Source organism: Cydia pomonella, chromosome 13, assembly GCF_033807575.1.
Source record: "Cydia pomonella isolate Wapato2018A chromosome 13, ilCydPomo1, whole genome shotgun sequence".
NCBI lineage: Eukaryota > Metazoa > Arthropoda > Insecta > Lepidoptera > Tortricidae > Cydia > Cydia pomonella.
Window position 1 is genome coordinate 1,735,273 of NC_084715.1, and position 18,838 is coordinate 1,754,110.

Genomic DNA, 18,838 nt, shown 5'->3' on the forward strand with positions numbered 1-18,838 from the left:
CTTTTATCCTCCGCATCACAAGCCCGTACCACGCTAGGCGGTTCGCTCTTATTTTTTCTACTATAGGTGCAACTTTCAAGTTTCCTTTTATATCATAAGGCCTTTAGCATTTTGACAGATGATAATGCATCGTTTGTATGTGAGGGACAACGTGGCTGTATAAGACAATGCGGGACCGGCATTTGTGACCACATTTGTGGCAGCTAAAGGAGGGAGCCATGGCGGGAACAACTTCAGGTGGGTGGTGCCTCTTTGCACGTTTTCGAGCAAGGTCTTGGAACCACGCGTTGTCGTGAATATCGTAATTTTTCGCGATGGCACCCCTCCATCTATCGCAATCTGATGCGAGATCCTCCCAAATGCCCCTATCGATGTCAAAAGAGACCATGTCACGTTTCACGCAGTCCTTAAAACGCAGCAAGGGTCGTCCAATGCGACGCTTTTGAAATGAACTGCCTAGGCAAGCTAGTGCTGTCCATACGTTGTACATGTCCTAGCCACCGCAGGCGCCTCTGTTTCAGCAGGGCAGTGATGCTAGGAAGCTGTGCAAAAACCAGGACTCTCTCGTTAGTGATCCTGTCCTTCCATGTGATGTTGAGAATACTCATATACTTCTTCTTCTGCTGCCATGCCCTAGCGGGCGTCGGCGGCCACCTTTGCAAAGTCTTTTCTATGCTTGGCCATTCTTGTTAGCGTGGCCGCGTCCTTGATGTTTGTAATTTTTTTGATGTTGTCGAGCCAGTTCATCCTCCTTCTTCTTCTTCCCCGTTTTCCCTCTATTTTTCCTTCTATTATAACTTTCAACAGTTCAACTCATATACTCATACCTTCTTATACATATACTCATTCCTTATCCTATCCCTTCTTGTCACACCACACATCCATCTTAACATTCTCATTTCCGCTACATGCAATCTCTTTTTACCTGTCGCCTTTAGGGCCCAACACTCTGATCCATATATGACGACAGGTCTTATGATAGTTTTATAAATTATACCCTTCAGTCGGTAGGGCATCCGGACATCACAAATTGTTCCCGTGACCTGTCGCCATTTCATCCATCCTGTGCAAATCCGGTTTTCCACGTCACGGTCAATATCCCCATCGCACTGTACGAGCGAACCGAAGTACTTGAAGTCGGAGCAGACCGCCAACGTAACGCCATCGAGGTCTATGGTAGCGAAACTGGAGAGACCGTCGAAATCGCGGAACATGAGTTCAGTTTTAGATCTTAACACAAAATTATTAACTAAGAGCCTAGAGCTCAACGAGGGGTGGGAGGGGTTAGGGTCGGCAACGCGCATGTAACTCCTCTGGAGTTGCAGGCGTACATAGGCTACGGATACTGCTTACCATCAGGCAGGCCGTATGCTTGTTTGCCACCGACGTAGTGAAAAAAAAAATCGTTATTAAATATTTACCTATTCTACTAGCCAACATGAGGATATAACTCAAATTTTACATCAGATTTATGTTACTTTTTTTTGTTTTTTATTCTATGTATACCTGGTACTTTAAATTCGTTTATTCCACTCAAATTGAAAAACAAGCGTGTGATACCACCATAACGCCAGACGTTTAGGCGATGAATTTCAATTAGAGCAAAAACTTACACTCATGAATATATGAAAGTTTAAGTGTTTCTAAAGTTTTATTACGGAGTTCCTTATGTTACTGAAGAAACTGGGTTACAAGCTCGCATTTGATTTTAATATTTAATGACGTCAGATACACCGGGTGGGCCCTGTAATACGAGCAAATAATTAAAACATATAGCGTACTCCTCAACCGATAAATATTTTATTTAACAACATTAAAAAATTATGAAGTCTTTGTATTGTCAACATCGCTGTACACGTCAAGTCTGTGGGTTAGATATACTCAACGTGCTTACAATGCCCTGCGCATCCAATACAATAATGCGTTTAGGATGCTGTTGAGACTCCCGCGGTTCTGCAGCGCGTCTTCCATGTTTGCGGAGGCGCGCACAGATGGCTTCGATGCCGTCTGGCGCAAGAAAACTGCCTCACTGCTTGACAGGGTGCGCGGGAGTGGCAACAGCATTTTAAGCATGATAGCCAATAAGTTTGATTGTCCTCTTATGTGCAAAATGAGCCAGAGGACTAAATCACTTTTATTAATTTATTATTAGCGTTAGTAAACTAACATGTAGATTAAGTTCATAACAAACAATTATGTGGACCATTATGTTGTCTATAATAAATAAATAATAATAAAAATAAAATAATTGTCTATTTTTCATATAAATTGATTATTATTTTCAATGTACGCTATGATCATGGTAATGAGAACGAAACTCCTTTTGTATGGGAAGGTGAAATTCGGCCAAGCTTACTGGGGCTCTTGGAATCGTTTTATTTTAGGGAAATAAATGTAGTTTTATTTTAATGATATTTTATTACAACGTGTTTCAATTACGTTTTTCCACTTCTAAATATTTTTCATTATTCATGATTTTAGTGTGTTATTGACACAATGAATAACTAGGTTTATAAGTTTTCCTTCTTTATTTTTCAAAATTTTATTATGATTACGAGCCTATTGTGTCCCACCGCTGGGTCTCCCCCCTCTTCTTCCACTCGTCCCGGCTTTGAGCTACAACTTCAAATTTCGATTCGAACAGCTATTAGAGGTATGTCCTTAAGTAAGACTAAGTTTTTGGCAAAATTTTCATTCAAGGCAACTAATACTCATCGAGACAATTCTAAAAACCTCAAACACAATTAGGTTGCGTTGTTTTATCACAGAGTTCCTATGGCTACCTCCTGTCTCCTTCATCAGATCAGCTTGATGGTACCATAATATTGCATTTTCACTCGACTTACATATGTATGCAAATTTTCAGCTTCATCGGAAACCGGGAAGTGGGTCAAATTTAACTTGCAAGATTTGTCCCATACATACTAAATACTAACAGGGAAGTTAAATAAAAAGCTTGTAAAAATATTCCTTAAAGTATTAAGTCAACGTATTTTTAAGAAATCCTGTGGATATGATGGTTACACTTCTATCGTCTATCGTGTCATGCGTTGCTAAACGATAGGGTCATGCGTTGCTGAATAATAGAGAAAGCCACGACTTCATGAATAAAAGCGAGTCCATATTAAGCACGCTGAAGAGGAAGCTTTTTTGCACAATACTTTAAAACTTCTCATAAAATAATCTCTTTGAGAACAACATATTTTTTTGCCATAAAAAGTTAATTAAAGTTTTGTAAAGTTGAATGGGTGTATTTTTTATCACACTTGCTCGTAATTGTTGCTCTTTTGAGCGGACTTGGAGGTAGTAATTTATAGATTACTTTACTCCCTAGAGATTAAAGTATTTTTTAATTATTTCAAGAAGTTATGCCAAGCGAAGAGTAGAGAGCAAATAGTTTGTTTCTTCGTAAAATACATTTGAATTTTCTCCCTTTCTTTATGTAATAGGCAGCAAACGAGTAGACGAGCCGCCTGATGGGAAGCAGTCATCGCCGCCTATGGACATAAGCAACATCGGAGGAGCCACTTATGCGTTGCCAACCTCTGCGAACCCTAAAAACCTGCTTATTGAAGAACCCTCTGTCATAGCGCAAGGGAAACACCTCAGAAGGTAGCTCATTCCACAACTTGCACGTTCGGGGCAAAAACGAGCGAGATGCCCGCTTGTTCTTGGTTTGTCACGTATCGAGGAAGTCAGGATGAGCTTTGTTTCTTTGGCGGGAGGTGCAATGATAAAAATGCGACGGTGGCACCAATTCAAAAAGTTCTTCAAGACATTCCGGTAGAACAGGCACAGAGAGCCAAACTCTCTTCGAAGGCTGACAGGTTCCAAACTGCCTATGAGATCGGGGCCACCAACAATACGAACTGCCCGACGTTGGATGGAGTGAAGCGGAAGAAGTTGGTATTTCGGTGCTCCAGACCAAAGGTGAGAACAGTACTCTAAATGTCGAACCTGCGCTTTGTATAACGAAAGTCGGCGACCTGGTGTGAAGTACGTTTCGCTCTATTGAGCACCCCGAGCTTCTTAGAGGCCAGTTTAGCTTTGAAATCTTAAATGATCTTCAGAATTGTATAAAACCTACGTTTAGTTTAAGTTTGCGATTATATCAAAAATACAGACTGTATAGGTTAAGTCGTAGTAACTGAAAAGCGAAACCGTTCTCGCTCGGTCCGAAGCCTAATATTAGAGCTAAACGGCCCCATTCATCACCTGCGGTGTCAGCTGCTGCGAGGGGCTAGTGACGTCCCAATAGACTGTTGTATTCTCTGATTTGTTTATCGAGTATGATTCCATAATTCCTAGAACTGTGTTTTTTTATTGTTATACGACGAAAATTAGGATATAAATCGCCTGATTACAATTTCCCTGGCCCATAGACATCCTGTAACATTAGAGGGGATTCAAGTGCGGTGCCGGCTTTGAAGATGTGAGTACGCGTTTCAAGTTAGTAAGTATACTTAAAAAAACGCTTTCTAGTGGTTATTCAAATTCAATATACATTCCATAATTTATAAATTGAAGGAAAAATTTTAAAAATCATCGCTTCGGGCAAGGTACGAACTTGTGACCTTTTCTAACACCGTTCCAATCAATTAGCATCTGATTACTTTGTCCCACATGTGGATAAAATGTAACTTTTTCATTAGTTTTTAAACAATTAAGAGGGCCTTTACCAGTTGGTAAGATAATATTACATCTCACCCCCCTAATCGTACTCAAAAATCATACCACGTAAATTCTCGGACGTCAAAACTCGAATCAGGAATATTTCAGAGGGTACATCACTATTGGAAACTCGGCTGCACATTTCGACCAGTTCTTTGAGAATATTTAAATCCACCCTGGATTTTATATGTGACCCACGCGAGAATTTAGCTGCTCAGCATGCATTTGAAAGTTTCTGGCCAATAAAAATGCACGCTAGATTTGAACAGAAAGGTTTAACTTAAACGGAAATATGTAATTTCACTAATATTGTAAATGTATATTAATTGATGTTTAAATGTATTTTGCTCATTCTCGCAATAGTAAACAATCGTGATATAATAAAGAGTACCGTGTTTAGGCAAGGCCTTAGGCACAAAATAAAAAATAAACAGAAGGTCCGTTCCCGCCGTTCTTAAAAAGACATACCTAAACTTGCCCGACTCGCTAGGGTTGCTTCTGAATTAATTTCGAATTTTAAAAAAGAGTAGGTAGTTTATACATACATCTTATCATGTTTACATTCCTTAGAGACTGCATTTTGACGTACAGTCAGCGTCAAATACTTTGTAGCAGTCAAAGTGGCCAAATAGTTCGGTACAGCATACTAAATATATGGTGTACCGAACTATTTGGCTACTTTGGTTGCTACAAAGTATTTGACGCTGACTGTACATGACAGTAGGTACCTACGTAGCGGCGGCGGGGACGTTAAGTGAGCAACGCGCGCACAGCCCGACTAAACTCTGTCCGAGAGTGCCCGAGAACGCCTGTAAATGTAACGTCTGTGTGCGTAAATGTCACGTCTGTGTGCGTGGCTCAAAAATGGCACTTTGTACTGAGCGGACTCTCTGCTCCGGCGCGCGCCGCCGCTATTTACTTTGTACCTAAGGTACGAGCTTGGAAAGCTTGATTATATCACTATTGTAACGGGTGAAAAAAAAAAGATAATTATTTCAGGGGTGTGAAAAAATACTCATATAACTTTTTACGATATTTTGTTATTAAAAGGCAATATATACAAAAAAAAGAAACGCATGAGGCGCCATGAGCAGGCCTCCAACCCCCGCCCACCTGGGGAAGCATACACCTGCTGCGTGTGGACGTGGGATCCTCTCGCATAGGGCTATACAGCTATGAACGCAAGTGTCGTTGCCAGGATACTACTTAAAAGATCTCACACAGATGAAAACGCCCCTTATATATATATTATATATACATGATAATTATTTACAATATTAATGGATGTTAGAATAGGGCCCGTGGTGAGCTTTTTGACATAGTTTAGATATAAAGTTCGAATAAGACCTTTGTCCCCAATCCGCATTGGGCTAGCGTGGGGACTATAGCCCGAGCCCTCTTGTACATGAGAGAAGGCCTGTGCCCAGCAGTTGGACGTATATAGGCTGAATTATTATTAAAGTCTTATTATTATTAAGACTTTTGGACACCCTTTTTGTCTATTTTCGGAACACAAGTCTTAGTCGTTTTTTAAGGGTGACACATGCACGTTTCTAACCTATGAAGCAATTGTTTCTACCATACAACCTAAAATAAATAATTAATTTGAGCTATCGTTTTGTTTCGTCTTGACCGCCGCGGCACGTGATTGGTCAAAGTTATTATAGTTAACTAAAGCGTTTGGCTATGAATATACCTATTAGTTGAGTTCCCATAGTGAAAAGTATGTTTACGAAGGCTTCATGGAACTTCTACAGTCAACGAGTAGAAAAATAATGTTTTGTTACAGTCAAATGATAGTACAGTCAGCGTCAAATACTTTGTAGCAATCAAAGTGGCCAAATAGTTCGGTACACCATACTAAATATATGGTGTACCGAACTATTTGGCTACTTTGGGTGCTACAAAGTATTTGACGCTGACTGTACCTAGTTTAAATTTTTATTACATTTTGTAAAATACGTGTAAATAAGACAATTATTCGTAAAAGTTATTTATTACATATTCTAAATTTCATCTTTCTAATGTTGCCCTCATTTTACAATCTTAGTATAAATACACTTTCTCTAATAACATGTCAAGTTGTGAAGCGATGTTTTCTGCGTTAAATTACACCTTCTCGGAAATGAGCGCCATATTGTTTTTCACCGGATATTAATAGCCTGCGGGTTCATAACCGGCTCTAAATATCGCCCGGTTAATGTATAGAACCGGCCAGTAATATATTACCTTTTATGTTTATTGACTGGTCCTAGCGGCTAAATGATAAACTATACTTTGTATCTTTAGGTATTAAAATAAAAGTAAACCAAATCTACCAGGCTTAAGGAGCCATATGAGGGCAGATGAAAACATTACATGATTACATAATGTAGGTTAAAGTCAGGTCGTTCAGTGACAGATCTAGGTAGTTTTGTATTTGGTTGATTAACTAATAAATGTTACAACTATCCGAAAATTTACAAAGTATTTGTTTACTTTTATTTCAAAACTTTTCGATCTCGGACCTCACTTAGGCAACTCAGCAAGCGTCGTTGCCTAAATACGGTACTCGACTGAAAAGCTCTCTATTTTATCACAATTGTATAAAATACTATTACCTACGATTGTGTTATACTTACACCTTCTTTCAATGAGCGTTAACGCATTTAATATCGCCGCTAGGGGCGCTACTGTAGACGGAAGTCTTTCAAAATGTCAAATGTATAGTATTTTTGGGGGTTACTAGATTTTTTATCGCATTTTTCTTCTCCTTATTCATAATTGTTGTAATTATGTTTTCTATTTTTGAATATTCATGGTACATACATATGTATATTTTAATACAGGTTAGTGGTTTAAAAAAAGTGTCAACTAAATATGCAAAAATAAACTGGTTTAAAAAACGGCAAGTTTAGACGTTAAAATAATTTTGTATATAGGTTTATGGAAATACTTAATGCTATTGTCTTTGGTTTTGTGGTTCATAATATTTCGTTCCATGACTTTCTTAAAGCGCCTTTTACAAACGTTTAAATTTACCCATTATTTGAGAGTCCGTGTTGCATAAAAATCCAATGGCTCTCTCCTAATTTACCGGCACACGCGACGTCACTCCTAAACGGCCCATATGAAGGCTTGTATTGGGGTTCCTTAGATATTTTTTTATACTACGTCGGTGGCAAACAAGCATACGGCCCGCCTGATTGTAAGCCTCCGTAGCCTATATACACCTGCAACTCCATAGGAGTTACATGCGCGTTGCCGACCCTAACACCCCTCCCCCCTCGTTGAGCTCTGGCAACCTTCCTCACCGGCAGGAACACAACACTATGAGTAGGGTCTAGTGTTTGGTTGCGGTTTTCTGTAAGGTGGAGGTACTTCCCCAGTTGGGCTCTGCTCTAGATCTGGGATGACATAACACAATGACATGACATAATAACACCTTTTATGAAAATTATGACTTATATCAAAGACATATATAACTCCGTATAAGATAAACAGTATAATAAAACGTACCTCGAAAAATCAAGAAAAATGTATGCTCGAACAGATGGCAATATACCTTTGGTCTATACTCGAGTAGATGGCGACACCGTTTCATATTTAACACATATGCAAATACAGACGTGAAAGAACATGGGTCAAATAGCCATTGTATGAGTTTTCGTTCTGTGTCGAAAGATGGTAGTAAATTAAGTTGACTACAAAATTTACTTTGACAATACACCTCTATACTCAATTCTCTTTGCTTGTAGATGTGAGTTCGAGTCACATTGGGTAATTTTAAATTGTGATCGGTTTTTATGTTTTACTGAGAACAAACTTGAAATAATTACATATTTTGGAGTTAACATGAGGTCATGTACAGTCAACCAATTTGAATCCTAGGCCACTATAGGACCTTGTCGCTTTAACTACTCTATACATGACATGCATCACTCAATAAGCACTGTCGTAGAAGTCATTATGACATGGTTCTATAGGGGCCTAGGAATCAAATTGGTTGACCGTACCTTAGTTAAGGATATCAATTGTCTACAGTTAAATGGAGTAAAAAATATTTTTGGTGTCTAGTTTTCGACTAGACAATAAAACAGGCAGAGACATAACATAATTATTTTCGTGTTCAAAAAGCAAAGATCGGTTTTAAAAATAGCGGTAAATACCGGTTTATATTGGTTTTACTCCGAACTTTCATAAGAACACGAACGTTTTAAGAAATTTATTGTAACCTAAATAAACCAGTTTATTCGACAAGCGATGAGATGGCCGGCCGGCCTAATGGTATGCCGCGTAAGCAAAGACACCCACATAAGAAGGAATCGGTTTTTATTGTTGTAAACCGGTTAATCTCACAACTTTATGGAAATATTCTCCTAAAAACCGGTTTCCAAATAACGGTTTTAAAAACTAAACTGAAATATAAAGGTTTTGCGCCTAGTATTTGATAACGGTTTAGAAATTTAACCGGTTTCTGAGCCTTGCTTAGAACACAACTTGTATTGCAAGAAAATCACAAATCATTGGCAGTTTTATGCATCTGAATAAAGGAAAAGTGGAAAACTGACTGTCTCGGACGAGGCTCAAACTCGCGACCCCGGGATACCAGCCCGCCACTCTACCAACTGAACTATCAAAAAATCTTTCCCGTTAACAGAAAAAAAATTCTACTAAATCCGCTATATTTCCACCGTTCGAAACGCCTATTAGTAATTTATATAGTACAGAACCCTAATTTCTTTAAAAAAAACCCGCTCAAAACATATTCTCAAATCTTCATAATTACACGTAAACATATACACTCACATTAAACGCCAGAAAAACTACCGAATTGAACGAAACACGCAAAATACCTATTTTGGGGGTCAGGGCTGGGTCAACCAGTCCACTAACATATGACCCCTATTGGCTCGCTGCCCCATTGACTGATAGCTCAATTTACCCTGGTCACCCCCACCAGGCTATAAATCCGTTCGAATTTGCGAAATTGAGTCCTATAATTATAAGCATTAAGGATTTCATGTCCGCATGTGGTAATTATGTAATAGAATGTGCATGTTACGATTATTATATAGGATAGGCTTTGAATTTAAATGTTAATTCAATTTTTGCTGACTGCTACGCTCGTAGCAATCGTAGCGGCTACGTGATTTCGTAGCGGTGCTACGGATTTAGTTTATGAAATTGGATTTGCTCTTTAGTGTTTAGACAATGATAAAATGTACCTATATGTTTAGGAATTTTGCACTATTTTAATTTAGCAAGAAAAAAAAATGTGATATAAAATATTACATTTAGTAATGTTCCTGTGGAATTTTGTGAGTAACATTTTATGAGTAAGTTAGAGCATTCAATTATCGTCGACATAATTGCTTTAATATTTATCGATATCATCTTTCATCTGTTTTGACAGCGCACTCTATCGGCGCGATTCGAACTTTAAGACACGTCAAGTATTAGGTCTAGATACGATATGGATATATCCTATCCGTATCGTATCTAATATTTGAAGTATTTTAAAGTTCGAATTGGACCGTATGACGCGTTGGCGCCACTTCGTACGAACGCTAGTCAGGGTTGGTAAAATCCTAGTTAGCTCTATTTTTTAAAAATGGCATGATAATTTACTCTTAAAGGCGATAGATGGCATAATTTAGTCGTTCTCCGAAATACATTTAAAATGATGTATAGACTGCTGTTTAAGCGTCGAAACCCATTATTTTATTATAGAAACGACGTTAAGTAGTTTAAAACATAAAATAGCATATCATAACTCTCAATCTCTCTGCTTAGCCTTAAGGTTGACTGGTAGAGAATGCCTCGTGGCATTAAGTCCGCCTTTTGTACTATAAGATTGTTTTCTTTTGTGCAATAAAGATTAAATAAAATAAATAAATAACTATGGATAGCAATATAACATAAACTCATACAACATAAACCAGTCAGCTTGATGTACCATAAAATATCTGAACTTTAATAATAGAATACGGTTAGGATGGTAAAAAAATACACTTTTTTTTCACATTTTTGGGCATTTTTCAATTTTTTTACAAATACTACTACTATTAATAGGGAGTATTACTGCAATGTTCTGCTGCCAGAGTGCAGCACCAGCACCTATCCTAAACCATAGAGTAACGTATACGTACTGTGCCTTTAACTGCTTTTTGACAAGTTTTCACAGATAATAAAATATGACATGGATGTATCAAGCAAGGCGGTTTGTTAACAAAGGTACCGGTAAACGCGAAAATCGAAATTTAGTTATCTGCCTCTCCATCGCTCGAATATGCAAGAGTGATAGAGAGGTTAGATAACGAATTTCGATTTTCTTGTTTCGCGGTAGAGCCTCAGATTATAATAGATTGTGGTAGTGGCGCCCCCTACGGAGAGATTCGCGTAATATTCCCTAGTGTATTAGCTTCGTTTTCTATGGAAAGCACCACGTGATCACCGATCTGCCGTCATACAAAATGACGTGTCGGATGCCTCGGCCCGGGCCCAGGCCGGTCCGAGGTCCGGTAAATCAGCCTGTACTCTTAACAGCAACTTAAGGGGGTCTCAGGGGGTGTTTAATGAGGGGTGAACGTAAACAAAATGTTGAAAATAAATATTGATTTACAAAATATGCGTCTTTATGTAAATTTTATTTTACCAAAATGAAGCTAGAAATAAGTAATACTTGATTAATTTAATAAGTCCAATAAGTCGACAATAAACTTGACCTTTATATTCAAGTAAAAGTATTTAGGTTTCGTGTTAAGATTATTAATTATTTTTTGTCTGGTGGAGACTGTCCGAATCAATTAATTCATTTCTATTAGTAAAGTTATTAGAAATACTTTAATTTCTTAGTTGACAACCGGTCTGGTCTAGTGGGTAGTGACCCTGCCTATGAAGCCGATGGTCCTGGGTTCGAATCCCAGTAAGGGTATTTATTTGTGTGATGAGCCAGATATTTGTTCCTGAGTTATGGGTATTTTCTATGTAAGTATTTGTGTATTATATATATCGTTGTCTGACTACCCACAACACAAGCCTTCTTGAGCTTACTGTGGGACTTAGTCAATCTGTGTAAAAATGTCCTATAATATTTATTTATTATTTATTAAGTTATTCTTATAACTTAAATTTTCTTAATTTTAACCATAATTGCTGATAGACATTCCTCAGACAAAAAACAGTTGATTTTAGACTTTACTTAACAGGTCTTGGATAGGGACTTCCTAGCAACCCGCGTAGCCAACATGCCAATTGTTAACGCTCCGTAGCAATCGAAATGCAACTGTCACAGTCGCACTAATATGGAAGAGCGATAGAGAGAGATGACTACGCTACGCTACGGAGCGTTAACGACTGGCACGTTTGCTAAGCACCCAGTCTACGCGTCATAAGTGCCTAACATTCTCTAAAAGCGTGGCAATAGGTTACATATCTTTATACCTAGATCCATTAGAATTTAGTAAATTAATACTTTTAAATCCAAACGGTAGAGATTTATCTCTATTTAAAAAAAGTATTTGAAGGAGGCATATTCTTTTGGTGTGTTGTTCAATCCTACTTCGATCAATAACCAATAAGAAATCCGATATGCTTGGTATACCTGTAGCTACGTGATGGGATTCGAGCAAATAAGATACAGGCGGCTAGATTCGAACTTTAAGATACGTCAAATATAAGGTCTAGATACGATATGAATTGGATATGTCAGTGACGAAAGTGATGTTTATTCCAACAAAAACGGCGCTTTTACTGACATATCCAATCCATATTGTATCTAGACCTAATATTTGTCGTATATTAAAGTTCGAATGGGGCCGAGGGTGTCTATTCCATTTCGAATATGGGATATCATAGATTTTCACTTTGTCTTCGTAAATATTTACTTACGGACAGCGCGCTGCAATATTTCTCGCATTTTTTTTCACCGGCTTCGTAATTTAAAAGGAGTTTATAAATGATAGAAAAAGAATGTTTAAAATGTAAACGTAAGGGATCGATTTACCGCACATAAAGTGAAATACCCAACTTGTCAGTAGAAAAAGGCGCGAAATTCAAATTTTCTATGGGCCGTCAAAGCTTCGCGCCTAGATTTTTTTAACACATTTGAAAACCATTGAAAACCCTTATATTTAGTTTCAAGATCGGGTAAAAATCCAGCGATTTGATATTGACTTTAATTTCTTAAACGGAGTTAAGACTTTTTACAACAGTAAACTGTCTTGTAGACTGTGAGCGACGTCGAAAAAAAGACAAACGATGCGGGTTGCTAACTTGATCGCTCGATCTTCTAAAGAAAAAGGGTGTGTAACAAGAGAATATTTTTGTTTTATTGAATTCGCAATTTAGCTATGTTGGATCTAGTTAGTTGATTTTTTTGTGTCGTTGTACTGTGCAGTGGCGTAGCTACCCAAGGGCTAGGCGAGGCAGTGCCTTGGGGCTCTCCAAAGTGTGGGGGGGGGGGGGGGGGGGGCAAAACCTGGTTCAGAATATTTATTTAATATATAAATACTTTTTTTTTTTTTGTTTTTTTTTTTTTTTTTAGTTTAAGTTTGCTGCCAGTATCTACGGCACCATGCCGCAGGGGGATATTTTTTAGTATTTTATTTTAAGTTTAGTATTATTTATTTTTAGATTTAGGTTTTAAGTTTTATAGTGTATTCTACAAATTGTATAGTCATTATAAATACTTAAATACTGATTGTACTTTTATTTAATATACAAATACATAGATAACACCCGTGACTTGGGAACAAATGCCCTTACTGGAATTTATTGCACCTAGCCCATCGGCAGACAGAGTCACTATACCCACTAGGCCAAACCGGTCGTCCTAATATCGTCAAATATTCCTATAAAATATTCGACAACGTTTATTTTATTTACATTTTACCTTTTATTGTACCTTAAACTAAAAAAACTTAAACTAAAAATCATCCTTCTTCTAGTATTTAGTTTTCTCTAGGCTCTATATCCAGAAAATATATTAACTGCGCGACTTACAAAATGTTGTAGAGGAATTTGTTAGTGTAATGTAATTCCATTTCAGTTTCTGGAATAGACATTCCTCGCGATTTCCAGACAACGGCTTGATTGATGATTACTTTGAATTGTTGAATAGTTTGGGCGATTTGTCAATTAGTTGTACATTATATATGTAGGGTAATTTAAACTATTAACGGTATATTCAGCAGCAAATTGAAGTAACGGCCAATGTCACCAAATATATCGGAACAAATGATCAAATGAAATGATTCCAAAATGATTTGCAAATAACGTCACGGTCAACTTACCTACCTCTTTATAGTTCTGTATAATTTATAAAATATAAATTGTGTATAATTATAACTTCTATCTACGTTTCTCAATTATATTCTGGTACTTTATTTCATGCATGGTGTGAAATAATTTATTTTAAACCCAGTCAATCCTATACGAGTATATAGTACGGATGCAACATGCTTATTTATTCTTTAAAAAACTTATTCCGATTTTAGTTAATGTGAAACAAACTGACATCTTCAAACCCTACTTTAGAGAGCATAATATTCTCATCTTTCCATGTATATATATTCTAAAAATGTGCAAGTTTGTTAGAATCTACCCCGAATTATGTGCTAAACTCGAAGATATAACAAAAATCGTACAATGCGCTACAAAAATAAACTTTTACGACCCGTCTCTCGTCTTAAGATGCTTTTAACTTGGTCTTTTGTAATGTTAATAAAAATACATAACAATTTGCCGGAAGAATTAAATGCAGAAACAACGGAAACAGCATTTCTCAACGCTCTCAGAGCTCAACAAGGGGGTTTAGGGTCGGCAACGCGCATGTAACTCCCCTGGAGTTGCAGGCGTACATAGGCTACGGAGACTACTTACCATCAGGCGGGCCGTATGCTTGTTTGCCACCGACGTATTATTAAAAAAAAATTCTCCGCAAGCTGAAACAATTACTGATTAAGTACGAAATGTTATTATCCTTTAAATGAATATTTATAAGATATTAACTGATGTATTAAGTGAAATCTAGATGAATTTTATCATTGTATTATAATTATTTAAGAGCTTTTTTCTTTATTTCTGCTGCGCCCAATAGGGTACATAACGTGGTCTATTATTATATGTATTTATATACCACCTCTGTAACCATATGTGTAATAAACATATTGAGTATTGAATATGAGGCTAACTTGTATTATTTTGAGACAGTCATTATTTGCTCTTCAAAATTCAAAATTCAAAAATTTATTCTGCAAGTAGGCCTCAAGGGCTCTTTTACAAGTCAATACAACATTTATAGGAACATCATATAGTGACATGAAAAATACATAACAACATTTTATAAATACAACAGCCAATACCTGGGTAAACATTATGTGATGTCTTAGATGTATTAGGACCTTGAAAAACAATGTACATACATAAATAATTAATTTTAAATTGATACATACACATATACTTACAGCGATAAGACCGCCTGTTGCTACCTTTCTTTACATTGTAAATCTGTTTATAAATTTATTTTCTTTGTGGTGCAATAAAGAATGGTTACTTACTTACATACATACAAATAATCACGCCTGTTTCCCGGAGAGATAGGCGGAGACCACGGATTTTCACTTGCCACGATCCTGACATACCTCTTTCGCTTCCTTCACTTTCATGACATTGGTGCTCTTGACCTAGCCTTTCTTCAGGATTTCCCCGATTTGATCAGAGAAAGTCCACCGAGGTCTACCCCTTCCAGCTCCCTCTTCTACTTCTCCCTTATACACTCTCTTTGTTAGCGTTCTTCCACTCATTCTTTTCACGTGTCCAAGCCATCTCAACATGTGTCACTGCATCTACGTTCAGCCCAAACTTTTCCCTTATCACACTGTTCCTAATTTTATCTTGTAATTTCACACCACACACACTTCTCAACGCTCTCATTTTTACTGCATTCACTTGGCTCTGATGCCTCTTCTGCCATACCCAGCTTTCGCTACCATACATAAGTGTAGGCACCAACACCCCTCTATGCACAGCCAACCGTGCTTTTTGCGACACCTTCTGGCTGCTCATAAAAGCGTTAATTTTACCATTCACACAATTTCCAGCATTTAATCTCCTTTCAATGTCTTTATCATGCTTACCGTCCCCAGTAAACAAGGTTCCCAGATACTTGCTTCACTCTATCTTGTCCAACAAAACTTTCACAGTTTGTCATATTTTCTCCCTTTCGAAATACCATTCATTCTGTCTTACATACATTTATTTTTATTCCTTTCCTTTCAAAAGGCTCATGCATTCTAGTTACAATCTCTTGAAACTCTACACCCGACGACGCTAGTAATACCAGGTCATCAGCGTAAAGAAGACACTTCACAAGTAACCCACTCATTCTCAGCCCACATTCATCATTTCTCAAATCATGCAAACTACTGTCTATGAATAGATTAAGTAAACAGCCACGGTACTGCTAAACATCCCTGCCTAACACCCTTTTCGATGCTAAACCACTCGGTGCACGATCCGTTTGAAATTTATACAGTTTAGGTATACATGAAATTAACCCCCTTAGTCATTAAAACTTTAAATAATTCCTATATTACATTTAGATATTTATCGGTATATAAAAATATTTAGATCTGATAGGTAAATACAAAAAAAAATACCAAAATAACTAGTGTTAATGAGTGTTATTAAATAACGATAATATATTTAAATTGAATACTAGCATTGAATAGTAAGGACTACATTTGCATGAATTTGTTAATAGAAAGCTTTTTACATTATTTACATCCAGCATATTAATATCGCACGCAAAACACAAGTCTCTTTTGTCCCAGAATGATGCGTAATTTATGTTTTTGGCTACAAAAATGTTATTAATATCTACAGAAAAGACACATTAGAACATAAAATCATCAATTTGTTATACAGTACACGAAAATAAGTTATAAATTCACAAAGAATGCACAGCTGTTATTAACATTGTTTCACAGAATAACGTTTACACGAAAGCAATAACGGTACAAGGATAAAATATACGTTATTGCAATATCTATCAGATCATTTGTCTAACCTTTGTTGCCAAAGTACTTTCCATTAATGGCAACACACAATAGCCACATTTACATTCACAGATGATATATGTATTCCAGAGTATGAGATAACACTTGTGACGTAAATAAACATATGAGATTTGAAACCAGTGCGTTGACAAAAATAACCATTTGTTATTAAGGGCCAATGTTTTTAAATCAAATTAGGAACTACGCGTTCTATTTTTTTTTGGCCAGCAATGTTAGGAAGCGTTCGATTAAAACATCAGACAGTCGACAATTCAACACGACACGTGGAAACCTGACGTTTCTTATCTAATATGGACGGGCGAGCCATTTTGCAATGACTTTGTAGGCTTTCCCTCTATGAAAGATACATCAATAAACTAAACAAATATCAAATGTAGATAGATTTATACACTTACCGGATCGTGTGCTTGAATGTCGTGTTGATGTTAGCTGTATTTTTTTAAAGACCCGAGCTTAGGGTTGATGGGGTCGCGAAGGTGGAGGCGCGCGAGCGAGGCGCGACGCGAGACGCGACTGCTTCGCTGACAGCCCTTGGCGCGCCTGCGTGGTTTTCCAGCGACATTCGATCTTTTGAAAACCGCTTTTCATCTGTTTTTACTCTCTACTTATCTCCCTCGCACGCATATATAAGTACAAGCGAGATACAAGAGATAGTGATGTCACACTAAGCACGGATTTAAATCAGTTTCGAAGTTCGAATCGGTGTCTCGGTCGATGCACAGTCGGTCAGTGGGCCGTTTCTTTTGACCAAAAACAAACAGTCTTTGTCTTTGGCAGACGGCTCGGCGCCGTTGGATAAGGAGTTATGCGTTTAACACCTGTGGAGCGCTAATTATCTATGTCGATCATTATGTTTCAATCGATATTTTCAAGGCGAGCGCTTTCGGATTTTTAGCTACTGGCGAAAATTCATTTCCGTGTTGCTTTTATGAGCTTTTTTAATACCGGCTGAAATATTTCCAAGTTATAACGTGCAGGTGTGCTGAATATTTTAGTTTTATCTTTGTTCAAATATAAAAATAGTATCTTAGAGGGTTAAGCACGGAACAGGAGCAAAAATTAATATATATGACTTTTAAGAATATCTCTAGATACTTTCTACTAGTAGGTATAAGAAAGGACGTACCTATGCATGTTTTTGTCAATGGTTATTTTTTTATGCAGAGCAATCGTCTGTTAAAGTTAAAAACTAAATTTCGTATATATTTTTAATATAATCTTGGCGACCAAAAAGATCTAAATCGATATAATTGAAATAAAAGTTATATTTTCTCTATTCAAATAAAACGACGTAAAAAAACATTTATCAAAAGCATTTTTTAAATAAAAATATAAAATGCAATACAATTTTTTTTTTATAGAACGTCTGTGGAAAACAAGCATACGGCCCGCCTGATGGTATATAATCTATATAGGGATATGATAAGCAGTATCCAGAGGAGTTACATGCGCGTTGCCGACCCTAACCCCCTCCCGTCCCTCGTTGAGCTCTGGCAACCTTACTCACCGGCAGGAACACAACACTATGAGTAGGGTCTAGTTATTTAGCTGCGGTTTTATGTAAGGTGGAGGTACTTCCCAGTACAATTACAATTATTGAAGGTTCCTTCATACATGAAGATTATTATTTATTTATTTATTTATCTATTTATTATATTAAAGACAACAAATGCTCCAACTGTTAGTTGATTCTAGCCTACGTTAGCCTTTTTTTTTTTGTTAGGGGGGAAAATGCATTCCGCATACCACCCGGGTGCGGGGGGTGACCCGAGTGGTTATGTGGGACTCCCGTCTAGGCTAATGGGGCCCACGGTATACCCACTAAAAACCCCCCTGTATGCCGCCTCGCCGCCCTATTGGTGGGGTTACAGGAACGCTTGCGTCTCATCCGCGACCCCACCGGCGGCAGCCGCCCACGAGCGACTCCTTCGCTAAAGCCCGAAGGCACTTCACGCTAGGCGCGCCAGATGGTTTGACGCGGCCTCCTCCTTCTCGGCTTCCGTCCAGCCGTGTAGCGGACCCCCCCGAGCCCGCCACAAGGAGGCCACGGGCGCCAGAAAACTCCCCAGCGCCCGGCGACAGATGAGGTCAATGGTTCTGCCGCA

The 18,838-nt window shown here is 37.7% G+C and overlaps 1 protein-coding gene across 1 annotated transcript in view; it reads right to left on the reverse strand.

Annotated features, from left to right (window-relative positions):
* The window catches only part of LOC133523955 (calmodulin-binding transcription activator 2), a 314,418-nt gene extending 297,271 nt beyond the window's left edge, over positions 1-17,147 (reverse strand). Inside the window, exon 1 of the mRNA XM_061859685.1 lies at positions 17,129-17,147. The gene's annotated coding sequence lies outside the window, so the exon portion shown is untranslated. The remainder of the gene's footprint in view (positions 1-17,128) is intronic.
* Positions 17,148-18,838: the final 1,691 nt, after the last annotated feature.